Here is a 27,752-nt window from a genome sequence, read left to right as displayed (position 1 = left end):
AAAGAATAATAGAAATAAATGTATTAGAAATAGAAAATCATAAACCTTTACTCTGCATAGGATTATAGAATTGGTAGTTTCCTTTTTGATAGATCGGAAAAGTTCGATTTTACACCAAGTTTTATGTCTTAGAGAAAATAATTGAACTGTTAAAGAATGGTTTCCGCAGGATGTTTGAAATAAAGAGACAGTTAACTTATAAAAATGCCTGGCCATGATTTAAAAAAAAATTCATTTATAGGTGTTGGGTGATACAGAGAATCAATTGGTTATAAAAGTAGTCTCCTGAAGTGTAAAGCTAAACATGCACAAAACATATTGCTAACCGGATAAGTGAGACCTAACTTAAGTACTGTATTAATAGGTGTTAAAAGAAGTACTACAATGGCAGTATTCTCTTTCAATTTACAGACGATTCACACCGAAAGTGAACATTACAAATGCGTTTAGTATTTGCATTTTAGTGGAAGCAAATGATTAACTTTGCTAAGAAGGAAAGAAGCGTGAACTTTAAACGTTTAGTAAAAGTTGTAGTTAATTACACAAAGTCTGATGGAAGCCAAAAACATGTATTAAAGAAAAATTTGGGCTATGATCACAACAAGTATGTATGAAGCTGGTAAAAGTTTTTACTAAAATAGCCTTCGGGAATGGACGACAGAAAACATGCTTCTTGTGTTCCAGGAAATAGCATACCAAACTTACTTCCATGTACAATGATTAATGAAAATACTAACTTTTGCCGAAGATCTGGTACCTCCTTTCAAAGTTTTTCAAGGTGTTGTTTTTGGATTGTAAATTGGTGCTAGAGTGGGAGGAAAAGTGAAATCGAGAACGAAGGAAAATTGTGTGCTGCTTTATGAATTTGATGAAAGACACACTGTCTGAAAATTTAAAGAGTTAATTAGAGGTTAAAAAATATCAATCTCCCTCCAAACAGGGTCCTTGTGGCACATGGTGATAATGTAAGATTGACTTTGATCGATGCATTGATAAAGAAAGCTATTGGAGAGATAAATGGTGTCTGCACCGTTTTGCTTAGAAGTGGAATCTGCAGCGGCTGGTGGTAGAACTAATGTAGAGGAAAGGATAAGCATCTCTAAAATAAATATTTTCAACCTGTAGAAAAAACGAACAATACACCTTTTTACAAAACAAATATTAATGAGTACAAAACATAGTGAGTATAAAAATGAAATAGAAGCTAATGAACCTATATACCATTTACAATACCAAATTGAATTTACTCTCAGCTAAAACAAACCAGACATAAAAACATTAAAATAGAGTTCATGAACAAGTAAAGAAAAAAACATTTATATAGTTTTGTCTATTATTTTCTAAATTAAAGCATACTCTCAAAGCAAGCAATGAATACAATTAAACATGATAAAATGGTAGGCTATGTATAAAACCATAAAGGGATAATGTTGACCGTTGACATTATTAATACATTTTCAATAATTGACATTGCAAGGTATAAAATTTGACAATTAAAAATACGCTTGAAAATACTCTTATGTGTTTGCGACATTTGTAATAGCACAGTTTGAACAAAGTATGAACCTTTTCAAATAACGGACACATTTACAAAAAAGTCAAATAGCTCACAGTTTATAATTTATTTTTAAGGCTGTTAAATCAGCATAGCACAGCTCTCAGAAAATAGAAAGCGGGCAGGCAGAAGAGATATAATTTTTTTTAAATTTTTTTTAAAAACCTTTATTCGCATAAATCAGATACACAGCTATTCAGCCGACATCCCGGAGGTTCGGCAGCTAAACAATCAACACGTGAAGTCCTCCATAGCTCTAATGCAGGAGAATGACAAAGGTCTCATTTTTGAAAACTACCTACAATAAACACAACAAGCAAGGCAGTATACACCACAAAGTCGTGCCAGTTTCCAGCGGGGGCGCGGCCCCATTTCCAACATCAAATCAAAGCACCGATCGGGAGGATGAGGGAGAGCAGAGGCACTAACATTCTAACGGAGGTGCATCAGAAAAACCCAAGTCGGAAGTGAGGCTAGGGGGAAAGTTGCTCCTCTGGCGGTTCAATGGCAGGAGGCAGACATATGCCTCCCCTATATTGGTTCCAACTTCCCCATACCTTATGCCATTTCTTAGGCCTCCCCCGTGCACTATACACCGTTTTCTCCCGAAACATGCTCCAGTCCATGTTGTCCTTCCATGCATCCAGGGTGGGCGGGCTATGGGATCCCCACAGTCGTGCTATATCTCGCTTAGCCACCATATTGCCTAGGGTCACCCATTGAGTCTGTGCTGCGTCATAATCCGTAGGACCCCACACATTCAAAAGACAGCGCCGCGCCTCTGGGTGCAGTACTATACCCGTGACCTCCTGCATCACCACGTGAATCCGCTTCCAAAAGTCCGCAATCACACCACACTCCCATATGATATGTAGAAAGGTGCCCACCATCCCGCAGCCCCTCTTGCATAACCCATCCTCGGAAAAGCCCATATGAACCAGCCGGGGCCCAGTGACGTAGACTCTGTGCAGTATCTTAAGCTGGACCACCCGTAGTCTGGCGGGGATCGCGACCTCCTTAGGAGAGGAGAGGGCGTATTGCCAATCTTCATCGTCCAGCTCAAGGCCGTCCCTAGTCCACTGATCCCGAACCCCCATGAGGAGGTCGGTCCGGACATTCACAAGCTTTTTGTAAATTAGGGAGATTGTGCTCTCCGGCATATGGCCGTCCAGGATCCGGTCCTCCAAGGGAGAGGACTCAGGCACCCTCTCCCCCTCAACGAGCACCGACCGCAGCGCATGGCACACCTGCGCATACCGGAAATATTCCGTGCCCTCCAGCGCATATTCTGTCCGTAGTTCGTCAAACGACTTAATCCGCCCCTTGGCCAGCAGGTCGCCCACCCTGGAGATGCCAATCAGATCCCATTTCTCGAATCCCTTAGAGTGCCAAAGTTTCCCCAGCATATCTGAGTCATACAACGGAGTGGCGAGGGTGAGCCTATCTTTCCAGCCCAACGAGTTCGTGACTGTCTTCCACACATTCACCGCCACCCCGGTCGGCCCCGTGAGGGACCCAGCCGGGGGCCTCGAGTAAAGTGCTCTGTAGTAGCCACCCCCACGCAGCAACCACCGGTCCATAGCAAAGCCGGGGCTAAGCGCCGGGCCGTAGACTCCATGGTTGATCGCACTCAGCTGGGAGGCCCAATAGTATCTTCTGATGTCGGGAAGCGCGATACCCCCATCGTACCAAGGAAGAGTTAGTTTTGCTATCGCTATACGCGGACGGCCGTCCCACAGCAGCGAGCGCTGGAGACTCTCGACCTCCCGAAAGTAGCTGGCCGGAACCAGCTCCTGGGTGTTCTGCAGGACATAGAGAAAACGGGGAAGAGACATCATTTTGAATAGCACAGCTCGGCCAAGGAGGGAAAGCGGCAGCCGCCGCCAGCCCGCTACATCTCGCCGCAAGCGCGCCAGCGGAGGGACCAGGTTCCTCTCAACCGTACCGTTGGGTCGGTGGAGATATAAATCCCAAGATACATGAAACCCTCCCGGGCGATCTGGATCGGGCAATTCCGCGGGGGAACCGGGACGTCTCCACACAAGGCATACAGATATGACTTCCCCCAGTTAATGGTTAGTCCCGAATTCCTCCCGAAGAAAGTCAAAATGTCGCAGATAACTATGAGGGACTTCCGGGGTGAAGCGAGATAAAGCAGGATATCATCGGCATAGAGGGAGATGCGGTCCTCGTGGTCAGGTGACCAGCGAAGCCCCTTCACCTCCGGGTGCCATCGTATCCAGGCCGCCAGCGGCTCGAGAGCAAGAGCAAACAACAGCGGCGACAGAGGACAGCCCTGCCTGGTACCTCTCCCCAGCCCGAAAGGGCGGGACGCCCTACCGTTGACCGCGACTTGAGCGAGAGGCTCTTCATATAATAGTCTCACCCAGCCCATAAATCCGGGTCCAAAGCCGAATTTCGCAAGCGCAGCCCACAGGTATTCCCACTCTACCGTATCGAAAGCCATCGTTGCGTCGAGCGCTGCCACAATGGCCGGCTCCCGCATCGTCCCCACCCTTGCGATCACTCCGTGGATGCGCCTAAGGTTCAACGCGGTGTTACGATGCGGGATGAATCCGGATTGGTCAGGGTGGATCAGATCACCGATCACCCTGACCAAACGGTTAGCGAGGATTTTAGCGAGGATCTTCGGCTCGGCATTAAGGAGCGAGATCGGCCTATATGAGCTGCACCTGTTCCTGGGCTTACCATCTTTATGTATGACCACGATTGTTGCCAGGCGCTGGTCGCGTGGGAGGCATCCTGTCTCCCGCGCCTCCACGAACATAGCTCGCAAATGCGGAGCGATCTTATCTGGCCGGAGTTTGTAGAACTCAATTGGCAGGCCATTCGGGCCCGAGGCCTTGCCCGAACGTAACGAACGGATAGCCCCCGCGATTTCGTCGACTGTGATATCGCCATCAAGATCGTCTATGTCGGAAAGGCAAGGCAAAGCAAGATCACGCAGGAGTTCACACGAATCCCCCACTGGCCTGTCCGACACGGAGGTATAGACCGTGTGGAAGTAATCCGCAAAGCACTGGACTATGCCATCCGGCTCCGCGACAACGACGCCATCCTCCGTCACGAGGTCCGGCACAACACGATTGACCCGCCCCTTTTTATCCAGCCACGCGATTAATTTCCCGGCCTTGTCCCCGACGTCGTACAGACGGCCCCGCTGTTCCCTACTCAAGGCTTTGGCCGCGTCCGTCACAAGGGCCTTTTACTCCGACTGCTTAAGGGTCAAATTGTGCAGCGCCGTCGCCGTAACCTCCCCCTCCAATGACAGCTCCAATTCCGCGATCTCCGCCTCAATCTGGGCGACCTCCGAGTCTCGCCGACGCTTGGCCGCTACTATCAAGGAGAGGGCCTCTCCCCTAAGCACTGTTTTGAATGCTTCCCACAAAGACACAGCCGACGTGACCGAGCCGAGATTCTCCTGGAAGTAATGATCGACCGCCTTCAGCACCGCACTACAAGTCATAGGGTCCCTGAGATACCACGGGTTAATTGGGGCCACCCTACCCCCCATTCCTCTACCAACATCCATACAGATCCACACCGGCGAATGGTCAGAAATACCCCGTGCCATGTGCCTGGCCTCAGAGACAAAGGAGGCGTGTGCAGCTAGAGTAAGCACATAATCAATTCTGGAGAGACTGCCATGCGCCCCGGAATGGAAAGTGTATTGCCGCTGTGTGGGATGCAGTAGTCTCCAACAATCAACCAGTCCAAGGGTATCTACAAAGTCCGGAAGCCATTTCTGAGCCCCCCCCGAGCTCCTTGGCGGGTGTCTGTCAAGCAATCCGGAGCCTACCGCATTAAAGTCGCCACCCACCACCAACATTCCCTCTGGGAGATCCAACAAAGTCCTCTCTAAGTCCGCAAGTGTGGAAGGTTGCAGTGCAGGAGGGACATAAACCGACACCAGGACCAGCGTCCTGCCCTCCCACCTCCCCGCTACAGCCGCAAAGCGTCTCCTATCGTCAACAGTAGTGGAGTCAACCTCGAAGGGCAGGGAGGACCTGACGAGTATTCCAGCCCCTCTGGACCCCGAGGAAAACCCGGAGTGTGCAACAAACTTGTAGCCTTTCCTATTGAGTGCATAGCACATGTTACCAATCAAGTGCGTCTCTTGCAATAAGACAATATCAGGGGTACATCGCTTCAGGAATTGCAGGACAATCCCACGCTTAATACGATCCCCCAAGCCATTTACATTCCAACTGAGTATTTTTAAGCCCCTACCCCCCATCCCAACATGTAAGGAGACCACCCCCCCCCGCGTGGAACCGCACTAGAGTCACAGAAGCTTGCATCCTTACGCCTTGCATAACCAAAAACAACAACAACCCCAACAACAACCCCAATCCACCCCCCACCCTGCACCCCTGCGTAAGCTCTAAAATGCCCCCCAACTTGCAGTGTGCCTGTCGCCCCATACAAAGACTAATCTACAAAAAGAAACCCAGAGGAGGAAAAAGCTCCCATACTGCCCCCGCTACCCCCCGGACTGTCACCCTCCCGGGGGAACCGGGGATCTGGTACTTAAGTCCAGGCTCATTGTTCATCGCCGCCACCGTCTGCTCCACCGGAGCGTTCCACGTTAGTCCGTCCTTGGGGCAATGTGTCCAGCCAATCTCCGACCATGTTTGGTGATTCAAAAAAGAAAGTCCGCTCTTCGAACACCACACGCAACCTGGCCGGGAAGAGCATGGCATATTTCAGTCCCATCTCTCGTAGCCTTCTCTTGACCGCCAGGAAGCCTTGTCGTTGCTTCTGTACCATCTGGGTAAAGTCCGGATAGAAACTTACAGTGGTGTTCTGGAATAGCATCGGGCCGGACACCCGTGATGCTTGCAGAATGGCATCACGGTCCCTGAAGTTAAAGATCCTGGCGACAATTGGCCTCGGAGGGGCCCCCACCTTGGGCCTCCCGCCAGGAACTCTGTGGGCCCTTTCAACAGTAAAAAACTTACTAAGGCCTTTGGGCGCCAGATGGTTCACCACCAGGTCCTCCACAAACAGGTCCACTGACTGTTCCTCCGAATTTTCCGGGACCCCAATAATGCGCACGTTATTGCGCCTTGCGCGGCCCTCGAACTCTTCCAACCGTCGGGCAAAGTGATCATTTGCAGTCCGCAAGGTACGGACTTCCAGCTGAAGGCCGGAGACGTCGCCCAGGAGGCCTGCAGTCTTGAGGTCCAAGGACTGAACCCGCTCATTAGTTTTCCCCAGGTCTGCCCGAATCAGATTGACGTCGATCAATATGGCATCCACTTTATGCGCCAGGGTCTCAAATTGTTGTCCGATTGAGGACTTCATCCCCTCGATGGCCCCCATGATATCTTGCAGGGTTGGTTCCGCGGAGGGGGGCGACACGTCCTTCGAGGCCTCCAGTGTCTGTCCCGATCCGCCCGGTGACCCCTTCTGGTGGGCATAGCGGTCCATGTTGTTAGTCTGGGTGTAGCCTCCCCGCCTGGTACTTTTGGGCTTCTGTTTTTCGGCGTCCGATTTACTCGACATCGCTATCTGCCGCGGGGACAATCTCTTTGCCCATACAGAGTAGACAACCCTGCAGCCAGTGACTGGCGCTACCCACGTCCAGGCCGGGCGCGGTGGAGACAGGAAAGCGAAAGCGAAAGTGAAAGTGAGGACACCTTCCTTCTGACGACTCGCCCCTCGCGTGGCCGCTGTTGTTCAATTAGTGCACGGGCACTGTGCCAACGCAAGTCCCGGGCACCTTCCGGGGAGTAGGCCACAAACTTCCAGGCAGTACAAGTTCGGTCTCCGGTGGGCGATTTCACTCCGGACAACGGCTCTCGCCTCAGCAACGGCTCCCCTCCAATATTCCGGGCATCAAAAGCAGGATACTAGACAGGATATCTGCCGGAGGGAGCGAGGGTCTCGGGAGCTCTAGGCTCACGCGGCCATCTTGATCACGCGCTAAGCTCCTCCCCAGAAGAGATATAATTAAACAAAAATAAAACTCACTGTGAAATTGCTGGTTCGGGATGCTAAAGGTTTGTACTTACAAGGCTGGTCTAAAGTCTAAAAAGTTGGTGAAGAAAAATGGCATTTAAAAAATGTTAATTAATATTTGAAAAAGAGAAACACATTTTAATTGACATACGAATCAGTACTCATATTTTAACAAAAGTAAAGGTTACCTTGAATGATACTGGGGTTGGAAATACTTACACGCCTGTTACAGGTTTGGTATTTGACTGACCGCCAAAGTAGTGGATAAGTGGCGTTGGCTGATGTAGCAAACAAAACATAGGTGTTGCGAACGCCTATTCAAAACTTGGCAAGTCTAGCAACTCTGGTCCCAAATCTCAGAAGTAACTTACGACAAAACCCCCCATAAAAAATGTTGGTATCAAAAAAAGGACATCTACTTATAGTAACGTTAGGATTTTATCTTAATTCTATTTTAAGTATGTCTTAAGTCAAACTTTCGAAAAAATCATCATTTTAAGACTACTAAATGCCTTTGACAACTTCCAAAAATAATATGGCACAGTATTGATATAAAATCTGAAATTTACTCCTACTAAATGCCTTCAGTGAATAGTCAAAGTAGTAACTTGAGAATTTTGTTTTAAATTAGTTTGGTGAATCAGTTCACCAGTGTCCGTGAGATCTGCAATGGAAAAGCCTAACGTAGGATCAGCAGTGAGATCACGCAATATGACCTGGCTAAACAGCAAAGGTTACTACAAGAATATTAAGAGTTTCTTCTAAGTAAGGTTTTACATGGGAGTTGAAGCGCAATGAAGAACATGTTGTAGAGGAAAGAAAAGGTGAAGTGCAGAGCACCCCTCTGCCTTCAATGCATGTGTATGCAATCTGGGGGGCATAACATGTGGCAAAATGTGTGCATGCACATAGGTTCATGTAAGTCATGCACTTTGAACTTCATAACGTTTAAGAACCTTGTAGTGAAGTCACATTTAACATCTAACAGTGGGGCCACCTTACAATGAGGCATTGGCATGTTAATGCCACGACCCACATGTCTCTTCCTACTATAAAATAATAATATGTTGAGAATCAGGCGTTATCTTTAGCGAAGCAGTGGCAATGGTTTTTCCAAAGCATCAACATTGATTTAGTAAAACGGTTTCATAGGCCCTTATTAGGTATTTAAGACTAGGGCATAGGATGGTGTATTTCATGACCCAAAGAATCTGCAATTCAAAAACATTGTTATAAATGTTTTGATACAACCAGCAAAGGAGAAATGCAACCTATGTGGATTAACGAACAATCGGACTTCCTGCAATAGTATTGTGAGTGAATATGCATACAGTCCCAATAATGCTGATACATGCATATGACGAGTTTACAGAATTACATACTTTTACTGTGGGGAGGCCTCAATGAGAAATATAGAAGTTAATAAGGTAAAATTGTGTTAAAAGTGACCCTGTTTTACAATTCTTCTTGGCGGTGCATGCACAGCGGGAATATGCTAACCCCAGTCCAAGCACAGGAAGAAATGCAGTTTGTGTTTATGTGTCTGCCCCAGTTGTAAAGTGGTTTGTTGGTGCAAAATGATTTCCCTGGTAAGTTTATCATAATAGCATTAAAATTGAGGACAGCGGGAACACAATCTAAACAAACATGAAAACATGTTTAAATTATTATTACTGTAGGAGGTGTCACTGCGCTAGCGTTGATTGGCACTACAAGAGTGCCAAACCCCTAATAAAGAGATAAGTTGAAAGAGCAGATTGGTCATGCATTCATATTAAAATGTTAATTATTTAAATGAGTTGTAACTACTGCTTGCATGAGGGATTACACAAGTCGGGAAGTTGATAGAACAGATTAAGTATTAAATAATGTAGGACACAAATCTTGTATGTAAACCTTTCTATTAAATAATAGCGCTGATGAAAACAAACTTTGATAGTTCTGAAGAATATCTAATAAAAAGGTATGGGCTAGATTATTAACTGAAAGTTTACATTACAATAATCATAATCAATTGATAATTGTAATTATGCGCACACATATCAGAAACATGAAATGATAGATCGAGAGAAAATAAAATGTTGTGTATGTGATAATCAAAATGTAAAGGATAATTGAAGAGTAATACTGTATTAAATGTGCCGAAGTAATTCAAAGTAGACATAAAATATTTTTTTTTCCTCAAATGACTATGTTGGTTAATAACATACGTTTGTCCAGTCTCCCAACGTTGTAAAGGAAACATAACCGTAAAAATGATTTTAAAATTCTCACCTGTAACTGAATTTTCTGTGCAAGCGAAAACCAGTGTACTTTGTGATATCCATAAGTTACCGTAAGGTGTCAGAATAAGTATGTTTGTGCAAGAAATTGGTATTATATTTTTTGATTCTAATAACTCAAAACTACTGCTTTGTTATGAGTAACTTCTGAAGCCCTGTCCGCATTCGATAGACAAGAGACCTGTTTTGAAAAAAGGGTAAACTAAAACATAAGTGACTAGACATAAGTAAAGATTCTCCAAGGAGAAAACGTGAGCCACTTTATGCAGTGTTATAATGCGAAAGAAGGACACATGTTTAATAGAGCAAAACAACAATAGCAAAAGAGTAGTGAACATGGTGGAATTATATGATGCAGCCCTGTTGCAGCAAAATGGACAATAAAAATGTAACATACAAGACAATATGTAGAATATAAAATGGTTCCGTAATAAAAAATCTACCACTAAATGACACTTCAGTGAGTGCAACGATAGTGAATGTGTTGGATATCGGTCATGTAAAATGAACAACGCTTACTCTGGTGTGTGTAACATTAGGGCAATTGTTGTACATTGGGCATGTAAAAATGAGTATTCAAACTGCAATTAATGCTAAAATAGGCAATGTGTTTGATAGAGGAGGGGTAAATCTTACTGTTCCCAACACGATTAGTGCAACAATAGGTAAATTGATGGATAGCGGACAGATAAAAAATAATTATACCAAATGCAGAGAGTGCAACAGTAGGGAAAGTGTTGGATAGTGGATGTATAACATTTAAAATTCAAACTTCAGTCAGTGCAACAATAAGCATAGTGTTAAAAAGTGGAAGGGAATAATTTACTAATCCCCATTCAGCTAGTGCAACGATATGTAAAGTGTTGTATAGCTATGGGGAAAATTACATCTTGCAACTCCAATAAGGGGCAGATTCTGATCACGGTCAGAAGAGAAACGAATCTGGTTCGGCAGTCCGATAGTTCGATTAAGCTGCGTCTTTTAAAACCCATCCGTACACAGGTGTGGGCAACAAAGTACGATCCGAAGATGCACTAATTATCCAAATTTCTCGTTGCACGCTCTGACTCGGTACGTCCAAATAGGTTTCACTTTAAACGACACCCGCAATGTAGACAATTCTCAACCAAACGAGTAAGATGCTCGAATAAAAGTGCTAAACCGAGTGTAAGCATCCGGCTTGCCAAAGTTCTTGGAGTCTGACACCAGCAGCAATCCGACTCACACACAGGGTGATACAAATGGGTCTCCCACACACAGGCATGTATGGCGCGGATGGCACTGACGCGTACACAGTGCAGGGTGCGCACTTTTTTGAGACTTACCCATTCAGTCAATGGGTGAGCATGTACGCATCGTACAACTGGATCACATTGACTTCTATGGGAGTGTGAACGAACCAAGTCCAACAGCATACGTGCTCATCCAACTAGATCCGAGTGCTTTACCACACAGACAAGAATCGGCACATAAGTGTAACAAAAGTGTTATTTTTGGCTACAGGAGGCATACAATGAACTATTAGCACTCCAGGTTGTTACAAAGTAGGGAAAAATGAAAATATAGAGTAATTAAAATAAATATTAACACTAAAGTGAGCGCAAATGTAGGGAAAGTGTTGGATAGTCGAGGTGTAAATTTTAGTAATCGTACTCCAAACAGTGCAAAAGTCGTGATACTATAGGATTGCTGTTGGGTAAAAATGTATATTGTCAATAGTTATTTTTAAAATTTGTAACAAAAAAAAAAAAAAACCTCAAGACATTGTTTTTATAAAAAAGCAACAATAGTATATAAAAACAGTAAAAAATAAAAAGTTAATATATTTAATATACCAAATTAAAATAAAACATTATTATGGCTACTGCAAATTACGCATAGCCACAGATATTACATTTAAGAAAAATAATTTCAAAATAGTATTTATTTTATGTGAAATAAATGAAGTCTAAAAAACTGATTGTATTACCGGCATGTAGTTTTTAAATGTCATAACCTATAACACCAAAAGATTGACATGACAGATTTAAATTGAAAAGCAAACATATTACTTAAACTACATGTTAACTATAGTTAAATATCAATCATGGAAAAAAATTAAAAGAGATAATCTTAACAAACTTAAAACCTTTACCAACAAAATAACACATATTATGTTATACTTTTAAAATGTAGTATTTCGGTAATTCAAAAAAAGTTATCATTTTAAAAATAAAAGTTTTTAAAAACTAATTGAAAGAAGTTCTAATAAAATGACCCAACACCTAATGAGCTATGTAAAATAAACACCAAAACCCCTAAAAATATTTGTGCTAATTAAATATCAATAAATGTTGAATATAAACGATGAAGAAAATGTTCTGAAAATAAACATGACTAAATTCTAAATCTTAACCCTACAAACGACAAAAGCCATACATAGATTAAAATGTGAATATTTCCTTTTTAATTTTTCAATAAATCATTATGAATTCTGAGCGATTAATCTTATTAAATAAAATACCGGAATTTCAAAATTTCAAAACCTGAACCAACCAAAAATAATTAACGACACAATATGCGTAATACATTAGAAATAAATTAATTATTCTCATTTTGTAAACAGATATTAATGAAATGTAAGAAATAACGTACAAAACTTAATCCCTATAAACACAAAAATTCATTAAAAAGTAATCATTATGAATTAGCATATAATTAATATGCAATAACTAAACATTTCAAATGCAATAGGAGTAAATTAAGTACCAAAATGTACAGTATTAAAAATAAATTAAAACAATATTCGAAATAAAAACATGACTTTTAAATTAATGCAATTAATATATCAATCATAAAAATTGGCAATAGATACCCAAAAGAGGGACGATCTTTTTGAAATGTGAAACAATAAAAATTAATATTTAATTTATTAACAATTTCAATAAAATAAATAAAATACTGAGTCATAAAATTGTTACTATTTAATTCGCTTTGTAAGCCATATGTCTGGCAGACACAAGACATTTCCAAATAACACTTGAATTTTTTTTTTTTTTTTAATAAACACGTAACAAAATGCAATATTATTAAACGCAATAACAAATATTGATTTTAAATATATGAAAGAAATTAAATTTTAATAAACAGCTTATATTTATATAAAAACGCCGAATAAATGTAAAGTTAAAAAGGTGATATCACCATGAATCTTATAAAATATTTGCTATTAATTTCAGATAAAATCAGTAAATGTAGTGTATTACAGTAATTGGCAAAATTTCTTATACAGAATGGTACAGCTGAAAGTTGGTACGTAAAAGAAAGTCTATTAATTATATACTGAATACAATAATTTTTAATGTAAAAATTAAATTAGTAATATTATTCCATTTGTAACAAGTTTTTACGAATTATAAAAAAGCAAAAAAGAAGATATGAAAAAAAGGTAAATTATATTTAAGATAAAAAAAATTAGAATTACATTTACAGCACATTCACATAAAATACTCAAAACCTGTAATAAAAACAATAAACACAAATATTTATTTTTACAAATACATTCAATAAGTATCCATGAAGTATATATGAAGCGAATATGATGTGGATCAAAATTTAATTTAACTTAAACGGGTATGGTGTGTCCCGCGAGCGACCATAGATTGTCAGTTCTGAATAAATAAGAACAATGCAAGCAAACTTGTTGGCCCATTAGGATGACTGGCGGAAAAGCAAACAAGTGCCATGGTAGCTGTAAAACACCCCCCGTCACTAGAGCCGGAAAACCGCTGGTCTAATTATTAGGGTCCGCAGTGGAAATCCGCAGGCGGCGGTCGGATAGCGGCGGTTAACATTATGGCGGGCGGTGCTGGCAGCAGCACCGGACCAATGTCCAAACAAGCATGTCCCTGCACTGTGTTGCAGGCACTGGACAATGCATGCCAGCTTGGAACAGGGACATGTAGGTTAGTAAATGGGTACCACCCCAGTAAACCCAAACACCAGCCTAACACAGTTGGTGTCCCCAATGGACCCCCGAGACATTCTCCGCATTAGTTTACATGGCGGGAGCACCGCCGCGAATAGCTGGCTCCCGCCGCCATCATAATCGTGCCGGCGGTGCTTGGCCCTGATCCACCACAATTGTACCTGTAGAGCTCCGCACGCCAGGCAAGAGGGCGGACTGCAACCGCCAGAAAAATTGCAGGATGGAAATCACACCACTGCGGTCACAAGCGCAATGCTAATCGGACGGGCGTTGTTCAGGGCTTCGATGGCGGGCAGATGTCCACCACCGGTCTGGCGGTTGCTACCTGACGCACGGCGGAGGACAAGCAACCTAACATCCTAAGGGACCCCATTGTGAGGTTGCAAACTGATATATCTCTATAGTAGTGTGTGCGTTGTTAATAAAATTGTGCAAATGATTAGAACTTGGTTGGAAGTAGTTCAAAAAACCATAACTCTTCTTTCATAAAGACATGTTATGGTTGTACGAAAGAAGAAGGTGACAGCTAAAAGTGATAGATAGTTGTAATAATTTTAGTCATGACTGGTGTCTTAAAATATACATAACCCAAGCCAAACCGATAACTACTCAAAAAGGACAGGGTGATGAAGTTTATTGAGGGTATGAATGAAAGCTCCTGAATAGTCCTGAAGTTTGCAAAATAGGGACTAAGATTAAAAGAAAATAATGGAAGAGTGAATAAGTCCCCAAAAATTTTAGGAAAAAGTTTAAAAAAAGCTGGCAGTCACCATAAAAAATGTGATAAAAAAAATGGTATGCTGCCAGGCAAGGAGTGGAAATCATAGAACTATGGGCCTATCAAAACAGTCCTGCACTAAGCAGAAATGACAAAAATATTTGTTAGAAGACTGGTGGGTATACAAATGTGCAATAAATACTACTATGTCAAGACAGAGACGAAGTTTGTTAAGAAAACAGTTAAAGAAGCAATGAGTCATGAACTGTAGAAACACAATGATGGATTAATTGTAAGCATGAAAGACAATGCAAAACATTAGAATAGTACAGTTCCTGGGCTTTTTTTAAACCATGGGTGGTGTAAAGGCTATGACATTCTTGGTGTTGGGGGGGGGGGGGGGTGATACAAAGAGGCGGCAATAGAAATACATGCCTGAACAGACAGCAATAAAAAATGGTCGTAAGACGCTGAGTAACCCGTCAAGACAGATATCATTGAAACATCGTTTATGTGTGGTCACATAGGTTTAGAAATTTCTATGCAATTTGCTAAAAAGCATTAGCACGCTTACCTTAGCTCTGAAAACCTGTGCCTATATCAACATACCCCATTTATTGTGCATAAAATTGCACAATAGAGTATATTATATAAAAGATCTACCCATTGCATAGTCTTTGGCTTGCGAGTCTAACCACGGAAATTGGGAATTCCTCAAAAATATGTTAGATGGGTTGTATATTAAAATTTAACGATGTTACCAATTTAATAATAAAAAGGTTTCTTTACAGTAATTTATGTGGTGTTTCGCTATGCATTGACAGATGCTAGGGAAACAGAATAAAGTTGATGCATATCCCTTTAAACCATGTCCCAATGAAAAGTCAATTCAATTGTATTTGCAGAGGTTTAGCACATTAAGTGAACTCAGGATACATGCATACACAGAATGAAGTACATTGGTATGCTTATACCATTGTTACCATATCCCCCAAGCACTTTTTCTTGTAAACAAAAATTTGATGAATATGCTTTTCACAATGTAAAATATGCTGATTGGCTAGCTTTTATTGGCGACTCATATTAACCTGCACAATATTCTATTATTAGATCTCTAATTATAACCTCAATTCATAATGCGCACAGAGGTTTCACACTTTTAGTCCAATAAGCATACACGCATGAACACCATAGCATTATCTCGTAACACTTGTAGCAGTATCTACCAACAACCTGCACATAGGCTTTCATCGATGTGGTATTTGCACTTTTCATGGCCTATCAACTTAACGTTGCATACTCTCATTTTGTATTAAAAATATTGAATTAAATTCATAGTACATTCCTATGTGATTTAACACTAAAAACTACGATTGTCTGTTTCTGATTGACTTGCATTTTTAAAATTTTAGGGAAATGAAGTATTGTGTATGTCTCATGTAATGTATACGTTTGAATTAATTTTATAAATAAATTTGGGCTCATTAACACAAGTTTACAAAAATGCAATTTTTTTTTTTTTTAAATTTGTGTTATTAACATTTTTAATTAGTTTCATAAAGAGGAAAATATATGGTTTAATCATGATGGGCAACAAATTTTACAATTTATTTTAAATTAAAGTGTTACGTTAGGTCCGACGTTTGCAACGTTTATGGTTTGAATTTACAAAGTATTTGAATACTAAAAAAAAAAATAAAGTCAAAAGAATGTAGCAAGGCAGATGACTGAAGAATTGGTATTAAGTTAATTACTGGACACCTAAACAACATAAAGTTTAGGGGCTAGTAGAGTACCACTATTAGTGTATGTAAATCTTTTTTTAAAAAACTCACAAAATAAAAATATTTTACAACAATTTAATGAACCAAAAAATTTGGAAAAAAAAATGTCTACCTCATAATATTTGTCCGTGCAAAGCGTAATAACAGTTTTAGGTTTTTCAATCATTATTGAAATAACGCCCAAAACAAAGTATAGACTTATCAAAATGTAATCATGCGTAAAATACTACTTTATAACTAAAAAAGGCAAATGGACAGTAATGCACATATCTAATCACTGTCAAAAAACACATTGCGAACCAGAAGCTGAAGCAGTTAGAAAGTCGACGAAGAACACCTGAACTCCTCAACCAACTACAACAGATATAAATATAGCGGAAAGCAAACTCTAGAAATGGATCACCAAATGTGCCAACAACCTCGCCCCATCCATAATACAAAGAGACAACAAAAAAAAAAAAATGGTTCAAAAGGGATAAAGAGGAATCAGCTAATGCCAAAGACAGGGGAATAAGAGAGGAAAACACCATTTTGACACCCGCATAAAATGAAGCTATCAGAGCACAACACCGAAGCAACAAATTCTTAAATATACAAAGAAAAAATTCATCCCTGACATAATCCTCTTCAACGACCGAAAGTCAAAGGAAGTCTTCGCCATCAGACAGGAATTCGCAAAACAAAATAGGGAAAAATCAGACGTCCATCACTCCCAAAACCGCGCCAAAAAAGTCAACTCCTTCTTCAAAATCAAGCTGAAAATGCTGTAAGAAAATCAAGAGAACAAAGACGACAAAAGCACCTGAAACCCACACAACCAATGACAACGTCCACCTGACCCTTCTCACCTAGGAACAGGGGTATGGAATCAAATAAAATATCTAATTGTCCATGGGGCAGGTTGCTTAATAAATCCAATTGTCGTGTAACAAAATCAACTTGTCCCTTTTGTGCCATGTAATGCGGTGGCAAATCGTGGCAGCAATCTCAGTAAGTAAAATCTCTTAAATAGCCTCTCTGATGATGCCAGAGCTCCAACCATAGTAGGGTTTGAATACTAGCAATCGACTTATGTAGTCATGTTTCCGGAGAACTACATACTGAGGCTGAAGGTAATGGTAAGCAATAGTTCTGGGATTTGAATGCAATTTTGAGTCTGTGCAAACCTATTAACTTGCATGTTTTAAGGGTTTTCACAAACTCTGATCTAAGCTTTTACCATACTAGGAAAGCTTGAAAATGTACTCATTACTATAGCAGACATAAAAACTTATTGAAGGGTTAAGAAAATAGTGGTTGAGTGAAAGAGAAATTGCTAACAGTGTGATTTTGGCATGAGCAAATCAAAAAATCAAATAATTTGTAAAGCGCAATACATACCAAAAAAGGTTTCAAGGCACTGAGGGTGGAGGGAGGGGGGTGGGGGTGCTGTTGCTAATGGTCGAACAACCAGTTATTGAGTTGTCTCATGCAGGTTAGAAAGTCTTCAATTTGTTGTAGGTTGAGTGGGAGGGTGTTACAGGTCTTGGCGGCGCAGTGGGAGAATGATCTGGCTCCGGCTGTGGTTCTACGGATGCGTGGGACGGTGTCCAGGGAGAGGTCTGCGGAGCGGAGTTTCCTGTTGGGTACGTAGAAGGAGAGTCGACTGTTGAGATAGGCTGGGCCGGTGTTGTGGAGTGCCTTGTGTGCGTGGATCAGGAGCTTGAAGGAGATTTTTTTGTCGACAGGGAGCCAATGCAGGTTCCTTAGGTGGGGGGGTAGTGTGGTCGCGGGACGTCGAAGATAAGGCGGGCAGAGGCATTCGGGAATCTTGGCAGTATGTTGATGAGCTTGGTCGAGGGTCCGGCGTAGAGGGCGTTTCCGTAGTCGAGTCTGCTGCTGACTAGGGCATGGGTGACTGTTTTCCTTGTGTCTGTCGGAATCCATCTGTAGATCTTGCAGAGCATACGGAGGGTGTTGAAGCAGGTGGAGGAGACAGCGTTGAATTGTTTGGTCATGGTGAATTTCGAGTAGAGGATGACTCCCGGGTTGCGTGCGTGGTACTTGGGTGCGGGGGGTTGTGCCCAGCGACGCGGGCCACCAGGAGTCATCACATGCAGAGGGGTTGGGCCCGAGGATGAGAATCTCCGTCTTGTCAGTGTTCAGCTTAAGGCGACTGTCCTACATTCAGTCGGCAACGGACTTCAATCCATGGTGGAGGTTGGATTTGGCGGTGAGGGAGTCCTTGGTGAGGGAGAGGCTCAGTTGTGTGTGGTCGGCGTAGGAGATTTTGTTGAGGTCGTGATGTCGGACAATGCATTCAAGAGGCGCCGTGTAGATGCTGAAAAGCGTCGGGCTGAGGGAGAATGCCTGTGGGACGCAGCAGATGATCTCGGAGGCTTCAAACCGGAATGGGGGGAGGCGCACTCTCTGGGTTTTGCTGGAGAGGAAGGAGAAGGTCCAGTGCAGGGACTTGTCTCGAATCCCTGCTTCGTGGAGTCGTGTGCGTAGTGTGTGGTGGCAGACGGTGTCGAAGGCGGCGGAGAAATGCAGAAGGATAAGGGCAGCCAACTCGCCGATGAACAGTAGGATCATGATGTCATCTGTGGCAGCGATGAGGGCAGTCTCAGTGCTGTGGTTGCTGCGGAATCATGACTGGGAGGGGTCGAGGATGCAGTTGTCTTCAAGGTAGCAGGTGAGATGGATGTTGACTATCCTATCGATGACATTTGCTGGGAACGGAAGTAGGGATATGGGCCAGAAAACTTTTGAGTTCGATCGGGTACGCCTTGGGTTTCTTGAGTAGAGCATTGATCTGGCCGTGTTTCCAGCTGTCAGGGAAGGTGGCGGTGTCGAAGGAGAGGTTGATGATGTTGCGCAGGTGGGGTACAATCGAGCTGATGGATTTGTTGAAGATGTGGTGTGGAAAAGGGAAAGACGGCGAGACAGAGTGGATTGTACCCATTTGTGTCTTCGATGCTCACGTTGGGCAAGGTTGTCAGGGGGTCGTGGTCAGTGGGGTATGGTGGGTCCAGCGTGCTGGGGCCTGTTAGGGTCGCCAGGGGATTGAAGCTGTCGTGGATGTTGGCGATCTTGCGGTGGACGAAGGTGGAGAGGGAGTCGTACAGGGCTTGTGACGGCGGGATGTCATTGACGTTGGAGCAGGGGTTGGAGAGTTCCTTCACGACGTTGAAGAGCTACTTGCTTTTGTGTGCGTTGTTGTAGAGGCAGTCTTTGAAGGAGGTCCTCTTGGCGGGCCTGATGAGGTGGTGGTGGTTGCAGATGGCGTCTTTGTGGGTTGTACGGGTGCCCGGCTAATTCTCGATGTGCCATATGTTCTCCAACTTCCAACAGGTGCATTTAGACACTAGGAGTTCTGGGGTGAACCAGTTGGCTCTCTTGCTGGTGTCTCTGAGGGTTTATTTTTTCAGCGGGGAAAAGGTAATAGAGCAGTCGTCCATCCCTCGTCTAAGGGTGCGCGCACCATGGTCGGGGTTGGTCGGTGGGTTGAGTGCCAGGTTTGTCTGTAGTTGTACTTTGCTGATTTTGCCCCAGCAGCGACGAGGGTGTTTAGGGTGCGGTGATGTGCGACGTGTTTCCGGAAGGTGAAGCAGATACAGTGGTGGTTAATACAGGTGGGTTCGGAGACGTGGCTGAAGGAGACGTGGGGGCTTGAGGAGATGATGGCGTTGAGCGTGTGTCCAGCCATGTGGGTCGGCATCGTGATGACCTGTCCCAGTCCGAGTTAGGCGAGGTTGTGTATCAGGGTGGAGGAGTTGATGTTGTTGTTGTTCTACAGATGGAAGATGAGGTCTCCAAAGAGTATGTAGTCGGTGGAGGTCAGTGCGTGTGTAATGATTAAGTCGGCAATGTAGACACAGAATTGTAGTCGGGGTCCGCGCGGTCTGTAGACGAGGGTGCCTCTTAGGGTGCTGTTGGGGTCCGTGTGGATATGGAAGTACATGTGTTCGGCACTGCTGAAAGTGTAGTCTGTGTTTGTTGATTCCCTGATGGTCTTCTTGTGGACGATGGTGATTCCTCCTCAAACTCCGTTGGTGCGGTCTCTGCGGGCGATCTTGTATACATCGGGGCTGGCAATGGCGATGTCTGGGGAGGAAGCTTCATTCATCCAGTTCTCGGTCAGGAAGGCGACGTCTGGTGATGCAGTTTTGAGTAGGTTACAGAGATCGATGGCGTGTTTGTATGCAGAGCGAGTGTTGATCAGGATGCATCGGAGCTGGTTGTGTTCTGTCGTGGCGGGTGTCTCTGCGTCTTAGATGCAGGAGAAGCTGCAGTTCCGGCAGGCAAAGGGACCATGGGTGCGCCTCAAGGTGTCCCTGCAGCAGGTGAGGGTCCGTCCTGGGTTGAGAGCGATGAGGGTGCTGGCGTCGTATCGGAGGCGGTCTTTATGGCTGGTGCGGGTGCTAGGGGTTCTGGTGATGGGGGCGGTACAGGCACGGACGGGCGCAGAAGTAATTGACTTATGAGCTACAGCAGCGCACCCACTGTGCGCGGCCACCACTTTAAGGGCAGATGGAAGGGAGGACAAGCTGGGAGGCAGGTGACAGGGGGCAGCGAATGGGCACGGAGGGGGGCGGGGTCGCAGGGGATGAAGCGGCGGGAATGGGAGCGGCAAGGGGGGGCCAGCAGGCACAACAGGGGGCACAGAAGGCAAAAATGGGCAGCGGGGCACAGAAGGAACAAGGGAACCCAGGAGAACGGGGAACAAAAGGCAAAATGGGCGGCTGGGAACACAAGAATATAGAACTGCATATTGTTGACGCTACAATGCAGATAAGTTATTTTCTAGTAATACTATTTCTTGGACGAATTCAGTAAAGTTTGTGAATTCTGGATAAACGTATATCTGCACTTAATTAAAAGGACATGGGGGGGACTTTTGAGAATTTAATAAATAATTGGTCCTATAATGAGGTTGGGTGTTAAATATGACATTTGGCGTTTATTCAATTTTGTCTATCGGATAGATTTACTTTGAGTAACAGCATTCTGTTATTTCACAAGGAGCTTATCTACACAGTCTTTTTGTTCAGTGCCAGGACCAACAGTGGCAATGTGTGCTTTTAGCGACAAAAAACAATGTTTGTTTTTGCAAATGTTTGTTATAATGGTGAGGGCCCACCAGCTCCAACACAAATAAGGATTTACAAAAATAATGCCAAAACAAGTCACAAATTGACAAAAAACGAAAAGCTGAAAAAGAATTTAAGACCTAAGGGCTTTAACAAAGCGATATTTCCCATAATGTTATTAAAACTGGTTATATTGATTTTCTATCACAAATATTTTTGGGAGATACTAGCATACATCAACAGAGTTGAATAAATGTGATGCAAAGAAATGGTACCTAAAGGTTGGCAGTAGTTAAGTGAAATATTTTGGGATTATTTTGTAAACATTTTTGTTTAGAAAACAAAGAATCCTCAATCAAGCTTTCAAGCTTCTGCAAATATTTGAATATAATCATAGCATTATGGGAGCATTACACATAGCCTCATATTGCTAAACATTTAAAACGTGTGTATCCATTTTCATAGTGGAACCACTGTCTGTGCAGTTTGAGCTCATAGCATTTACGTAGAGAGCTAACCCTAATTATAAAGACGCTGCATTAATGAACCATAAATACAGGTTTAAACAGCATTAATACATGGACACAAATATTACCTTAACTGCAAACAATGCCTTTCACTGATACATAAGGAAGAAATGTAAACTGGCAGACAAAGTGTTTTATACTGTAGGGGGTTGGCCTACTTGTCCCAAAGACAAAAAAAACATGAAAACTTGAAGCCCATGAAAACAAACATTATGTCCCAGGCATCAGGCTATAGGAATTCTACATCACCTGTGGGGACTTCTCAACACAGAAAACACACAAAAGACAATGAAGAGCATTCAGTCCAGAGCACCTAGTGACCCCAGACAGACGCACATTTTACACAGAGCCGACACTGCCATAGAACCAAAACTTTGAAAAAACTATGAACATGCTCCCTTGAGACCGTCAGATTCACTGGGAACTGGAAGAACGCATAAGTCAAACCCATAATAAAACAAGCCAAAAAAAGAAACAAGAAATTAAAAAAAGTTAAAGGCCATGTTTCTGCTCTCTTTCAACAGCAAAAATTCATCGATCATGCCGTCAACACCCAGCACGCACATTTGAAAGGATAAAAAAACATCCTAGACACCAACCAATCCAGATTACACACTAACAGTTAAGAAAACAGCCTCATCAATGACACTAATGACATAAGCAGGCTACTAGCCAAAAGCCACACAGCAGACCTCATCCTCCTGGACCTATCAGCAGGCTTCAAAACCATAACGAACCGCTCACTGGTCAACAGGATCAAGAACGCCAGCATATAGGAAAAAGCATTCAACTGTATACGATATTTCCTCTCAGGCAGAAGACATAAAATACAAATAATGCCCTTCCTGTAAGAAAAAAAAGATATCAGATGCGGAGTACCAAAAGAATCCTCCATCAAGCACAAAATCTTCAACGTCTACCTATACACCTTCACGAACATGGTCTAAAAAAATTAAACTAAAAATAATCTCGTACAACAATGACAGCAAGCACATCCTCCCACTCAACAAGTAGGCTGACAACACCAGAAGCTATTTCAAAGAGGGGATGAAAGCCATCGCAACCTGGAAGAGCAACCGTTGGATGAAGCTCAACACAGAGAATACAGAAGTAAAAATACAATGCTGCACTCCCTAGGCATGGGACAACACATGGTGGCCAGCGGCCTTTAGAATACCACACACCACAAAAAAGCACACACGCAAACAGCACCATACTCGTCTCTAAACTCACAATAAATTGACAGATTAAAAACTTGTCCTAAGCATGGGTCAAAAACCTCTGCATACTTTGCAAAAAATTAAAATGGATAAAACTGACTACTGAAAAAGACTAAAACATGCACTCATCGAAAGAAGAATGTACTACAGCAACAATCTCTGAGCAGGTAATCAAAAAAAAACTCCTTCAATAACTCCAGACTGTCTAGAACGCAGAGGCAGACTCATCCTCGAAAATTCAAAACAAAACCACATTAGCCAAAACCGGAATGACATCCACTGGCAGCCCATAGAAAGAAGAATAACCTTCAAGGAGCTAAAACATGACTACAAATGCCTCCATAACAAAGGACCACAACAGCTGAATGACCAAACCTCCATCCTCCCCCAAGCCCACAGAAACCTCCGGTCAACTGACCTAGAAATAGCCACCGTCCCTAGTTTCCACAGGACCAGATAAAATAGAAGATCGTTATCCTACATCGCAGAAAAAACTTGGAAAGAACTAGAAATACACGGGAAAAAAAAACAACACAAATTCAGAAAGGACCTAAAGACCTTGCACTAGGAATAATAACAAAGAAGATGCTCAGAGCACCACCCGAAAAAAAGAAAAAACATAAACGCCTTGAGACACTAACGGGGGAGTAGTGCGCTGTACAAAAACATGGGGCAGATTTATGTTCCCTGGCGCATCCCTGAAAAACAGCAAGGATGCGCCAGGAAAGATGCTTCACGCAAGTTTACCCTTGCGCCACACATGATGAGCAGCATTTACAATGCGGCGCATCATGGCGCAGGAATAAACAGATGCATAACGTTTAAGATGGCGTAAGGGCGGCGCATTGCTGGAGTCGTGTCGCAAGCACGACGCAACTCCAGCAATGCTCAGGGGCTGAACATACATAACATGGAGCGTCATGCCTTAAGCCTGCTTCAAGAAGGCGCATGGTTTTGACCCAGCAGCGTCGGAAAAGTGACTCAGTGAAATCTTATAGATTTCAGTGCGTCACTTTTGCGAGTCTTATTCCAAGGGAACGCCCACCCTGCATACATTAAACATGTGTAATGTAGCTCAGGGCTTTACAGCGTGACGCATGTCCATAGGTGCGACACGATATAAATAGAGCGCAAAGTGGCGCCGGGTTTAAGCCGCCGTTGCATCACAAGTGACGCAACGTCAGCGTAAAAGGGGCAGAAATCCGTAATAAATCTGCCCCCATGATTGAATAAAAGTTATGGGGATTGAAAACGAGCGTTTAGTGGCAGAGGGTGCTGGATTATGTCCCTTGCCTGAAGGCCCTTACCATTTGTGTGCCCATCTTGCTCTTGTGCACACACAATTACAGCAATGTTATTTACTCCTGTCACAAATGGGAATAAAGTACTGTCAAATATTGAACTCCCACTGATAACAAAATGAGCATCATTGTCAATGTCCAAAAACAAGCACAAACCCAACCATATATCACCCAGGCGCGCAACACCCATTGGACTAAAAGCCCCCCCCCCCTCCCCCCCCCCCGTCGTGTGTGGCAGCCCAGGAAGAGACACCTTCCCGGGCCAAAAAGCAGCCGCACCCGAGCACTTCACAGGTCTTTAAAAGACCATTTGCATGTTAATGAGGCCTCGCCGTTGTTTCACCCCGTCTAAGAGCCCCTGCAGCTCCAATCTGCCTATTGCTTACAGTTCAGCCCCCCCCGAAATTTTTGCTCAGCCCCCCCCAAAATTTGGCTCTAGTTGCGCCTCTGATATCACCTGCATGACACTGGATAGATGCAGGTGAGAAAAAACACAACTCACAATAAACCAAAAGAAAAGCCACAACTCACAATAAGGCCAAAGTCACTTAGATTCATCGCAATTCAGACTCACAATAAGGCCAAAGTCACTTAGATTCATCGCAATTCAGAAAAAAAATAAAAAATTGTACACATTAAGAATTAAAAAAGAAATATAACTCACCTTGCAATTGAAGTACAATATAAATATAATTATTTTTACCGAGTTACAGTGTCGACGAACGAGAAGAAGTTTTGACCGAGAAGTTTCGAGAGCGGTGGGAGGGTAGCGTGGAAGGAGCGCGGAAGATATCTAATTGGTTGTGGTAGCTGTCACGGAGGATTTATGACGCGCGTGCGCGTTGAAATCTGCGCAGGGCAATGCTTCCGCGCATGCGCGTACACTTGTGCGCTGGGGAGCAGATAATTATAGGCTCCAAGTTTTGTGGATGCATACGCGCCTGCGCAAAGAGATACGCATGCGCAAATGCTTAGGGGGAGCGCATAGCCGAGGGGAGCAATCCATTATGGAACACCGGCCCAGTCGCGACGCCCCCAGACAGAGCCTTGCCATGAATTGATTGCATCTGCATGCAATGCAAATGACTGGACCTGGCTGCTCAAGAGACTTACGGTCACTCACTTACGGGTGCCGGGTGGCAGACACAGGGGCAGGCTAGAAATAATTAAATTATGGGGTGCCTCCAGGCTCACTCCAGCATCTCTTTCAGTTGTCTCTGGCCTCCTCTGCCTCACAGTCACGCGCACTTTTTATTGCGCGACCCCCAATGCGCTTGCGCATGATCACCAGATCCACTGACTCCAGACCCCACCCTAAGGGTGAATGACTGTACCGTGGTGTGTAGACGCGGCGGCGGAGATTGAGAGTAGAAATCACTGCGCGCGGCACATGGTGCAGCCACCCAGGTCACAGGTGGGCTTTTAATAGATAGTACCCCTAGCCTAAATGAAATAAAATCAGGTGACATCACAGACACGGACGGTGCGTGCAGCACCACCACCTGTAGCTGCATTTTATGCAGATAGTTGTGCTTGTTATTTGCACGGTCATGCCTTCGTGTCCAAATCAGCCCCAGCAACAAACCAGTCCCCTGTCACAAAACCGGCCCCCATCCCACCCAGCCTACCAGGGGATTGCCCGGTGCCCAGAATTACCAGTCTGACCCTGATGTGCAGGGACTACAGTCTTGGCAGGGAATGTGGTTTAAAGACAGAGATGAATGTTCACACGACACACCCCATGGTCTCATATGTCACAGATCTACACACTGCCATGAGGTGATGTCACTACTGTATAAGGTCAGCTGTGTCAAGCTTGATCATGGCAGGGGTCTACCTTGTCCCAATTACACTCGGACATGGACCCAACTATTCCAACACACACAATACTATGTACCCATCAGCCTGTGTACATGTGTTCCCAAAGTCACCTGCACGTAGGCCAACTCCATGATTAACAAGCTTGCACCGATGAGACAGATGATGTGTTCATCTTCAATGCGCTAATCTGCATGTCTATTATAGAGGCTTGTACCATAGGCAAATTGTACAATGTGCACAAATGTCAGAACAAAATATGTTGAAAATTGTAAAGTAACTATGGGATGTTGTCAAAAGCAGGTCACACTCCGTGTCCATAACATTGTAGAGCATGACAACCTGAAAGTGCTGTCAATGATGACTCTGATACCCACTGTAATTGTACACAAATATTGTGGACCACATGCAGTGCCTCGCATTGCAAACACATCATTCCCACTAAACAAGATGTCTACAGCCATACCATTATGAATCATTTACAAAAATATGTACAAGAACTGCTAAGCTACAAAACATTTAATTCTTTATTCAGCCTTTTAAATGAACAACCATAACATGGAGTCCAATAAGGCCAATGGCCAATCCATTTGAAATTTGTCCTTCAGGAAGTAAACCCAATGGTTTGGACTCACTCGCTTGGCTGCACTGCTTCAACTAGGGGTTATCTCCCCTTGAGGGGCATCTTTAGGGCCATGTCAGGCACCACTGGGACAAGATCAGGGTGTGCCAGAATGGGTCATGGGAGGGATGGGGGCAACTGGAGGGTTGTGTTCCACTGCTGTGGGTAGCTCTGATTGAGGGGGCGGGGGCTCCACTGCAGTGGACAGGTCTGTTTGGGGGGTGCTCCACTGCAGTGTCTGGCACTGACTGAAGGTGTGGTGTTGTGGGTGGTGAAGTGCTTGTGGTCAGGGGGGAGGGCCTTATCTTCTTGGGGATGGCGTAATGGTGTGGGGATGGAAATGTAATGGTCTGTAATGTCTGAACTTTGGGAGGGGTGGCCTCGCCCCGGGATGATTTAGGTTTTGCGGTGGCAGTGTGGGATGGTGGTGGGGTTGCAGATCCCCTGGTTTGGGGGGATGCACGGGTGGGGGCCTCACTCTTCCTACTCTTAGGGGAGGGTGTGCGGATAGTGGTGGCTCTCCTCTCTGTGCTGGGTGATTTCCTCCTCCCCTTTTGAGTCTCCCCTTTTGAGTCAAGTTTGATGTCCTTGTGGGGAAGAGGCCAAGGTCACAGAGGAAGAGCTTCTGGGGGGTGGGGGTTGCTGGATAGTCCAGGGTAGGGGTTTTGGAGAGAGAGAGGAAGGTGAGGACTGCATGGTGGTTGTGGATGTGTGTATGTGTTTTTTGGCCATATCACCTGTGTGTGTGATGTCAGTCCCCTGAGTGTGCGTGCGTATTTTCATGTGCTTTATAATATGTTGTTGTGTGCTGCTTGTGTCTGTTGGGTTGTGTGAATGTGCCTCTGTGAGTGTGCTTTGGACAGGTACGTTAGTGGGGCCTGTGGATGGGGCAGAGGTAGGA

The sequence above is a fragment of the Triturus cristatus genome, chromosome 4_1 (genome assembly GCF_964204655.1).
Source record: "Triturus cristatus chromosome 4_1, aTriCri1.1, whole genome shotgun sequence".
NCBI lineage: Eukaryota > Metazoa > Chordata > Amphibia > Caudata > Salamandridae > Triturus > Triturus cristatus.
This window is presented reverse-complemented; position numbering follows the sequence as displayed.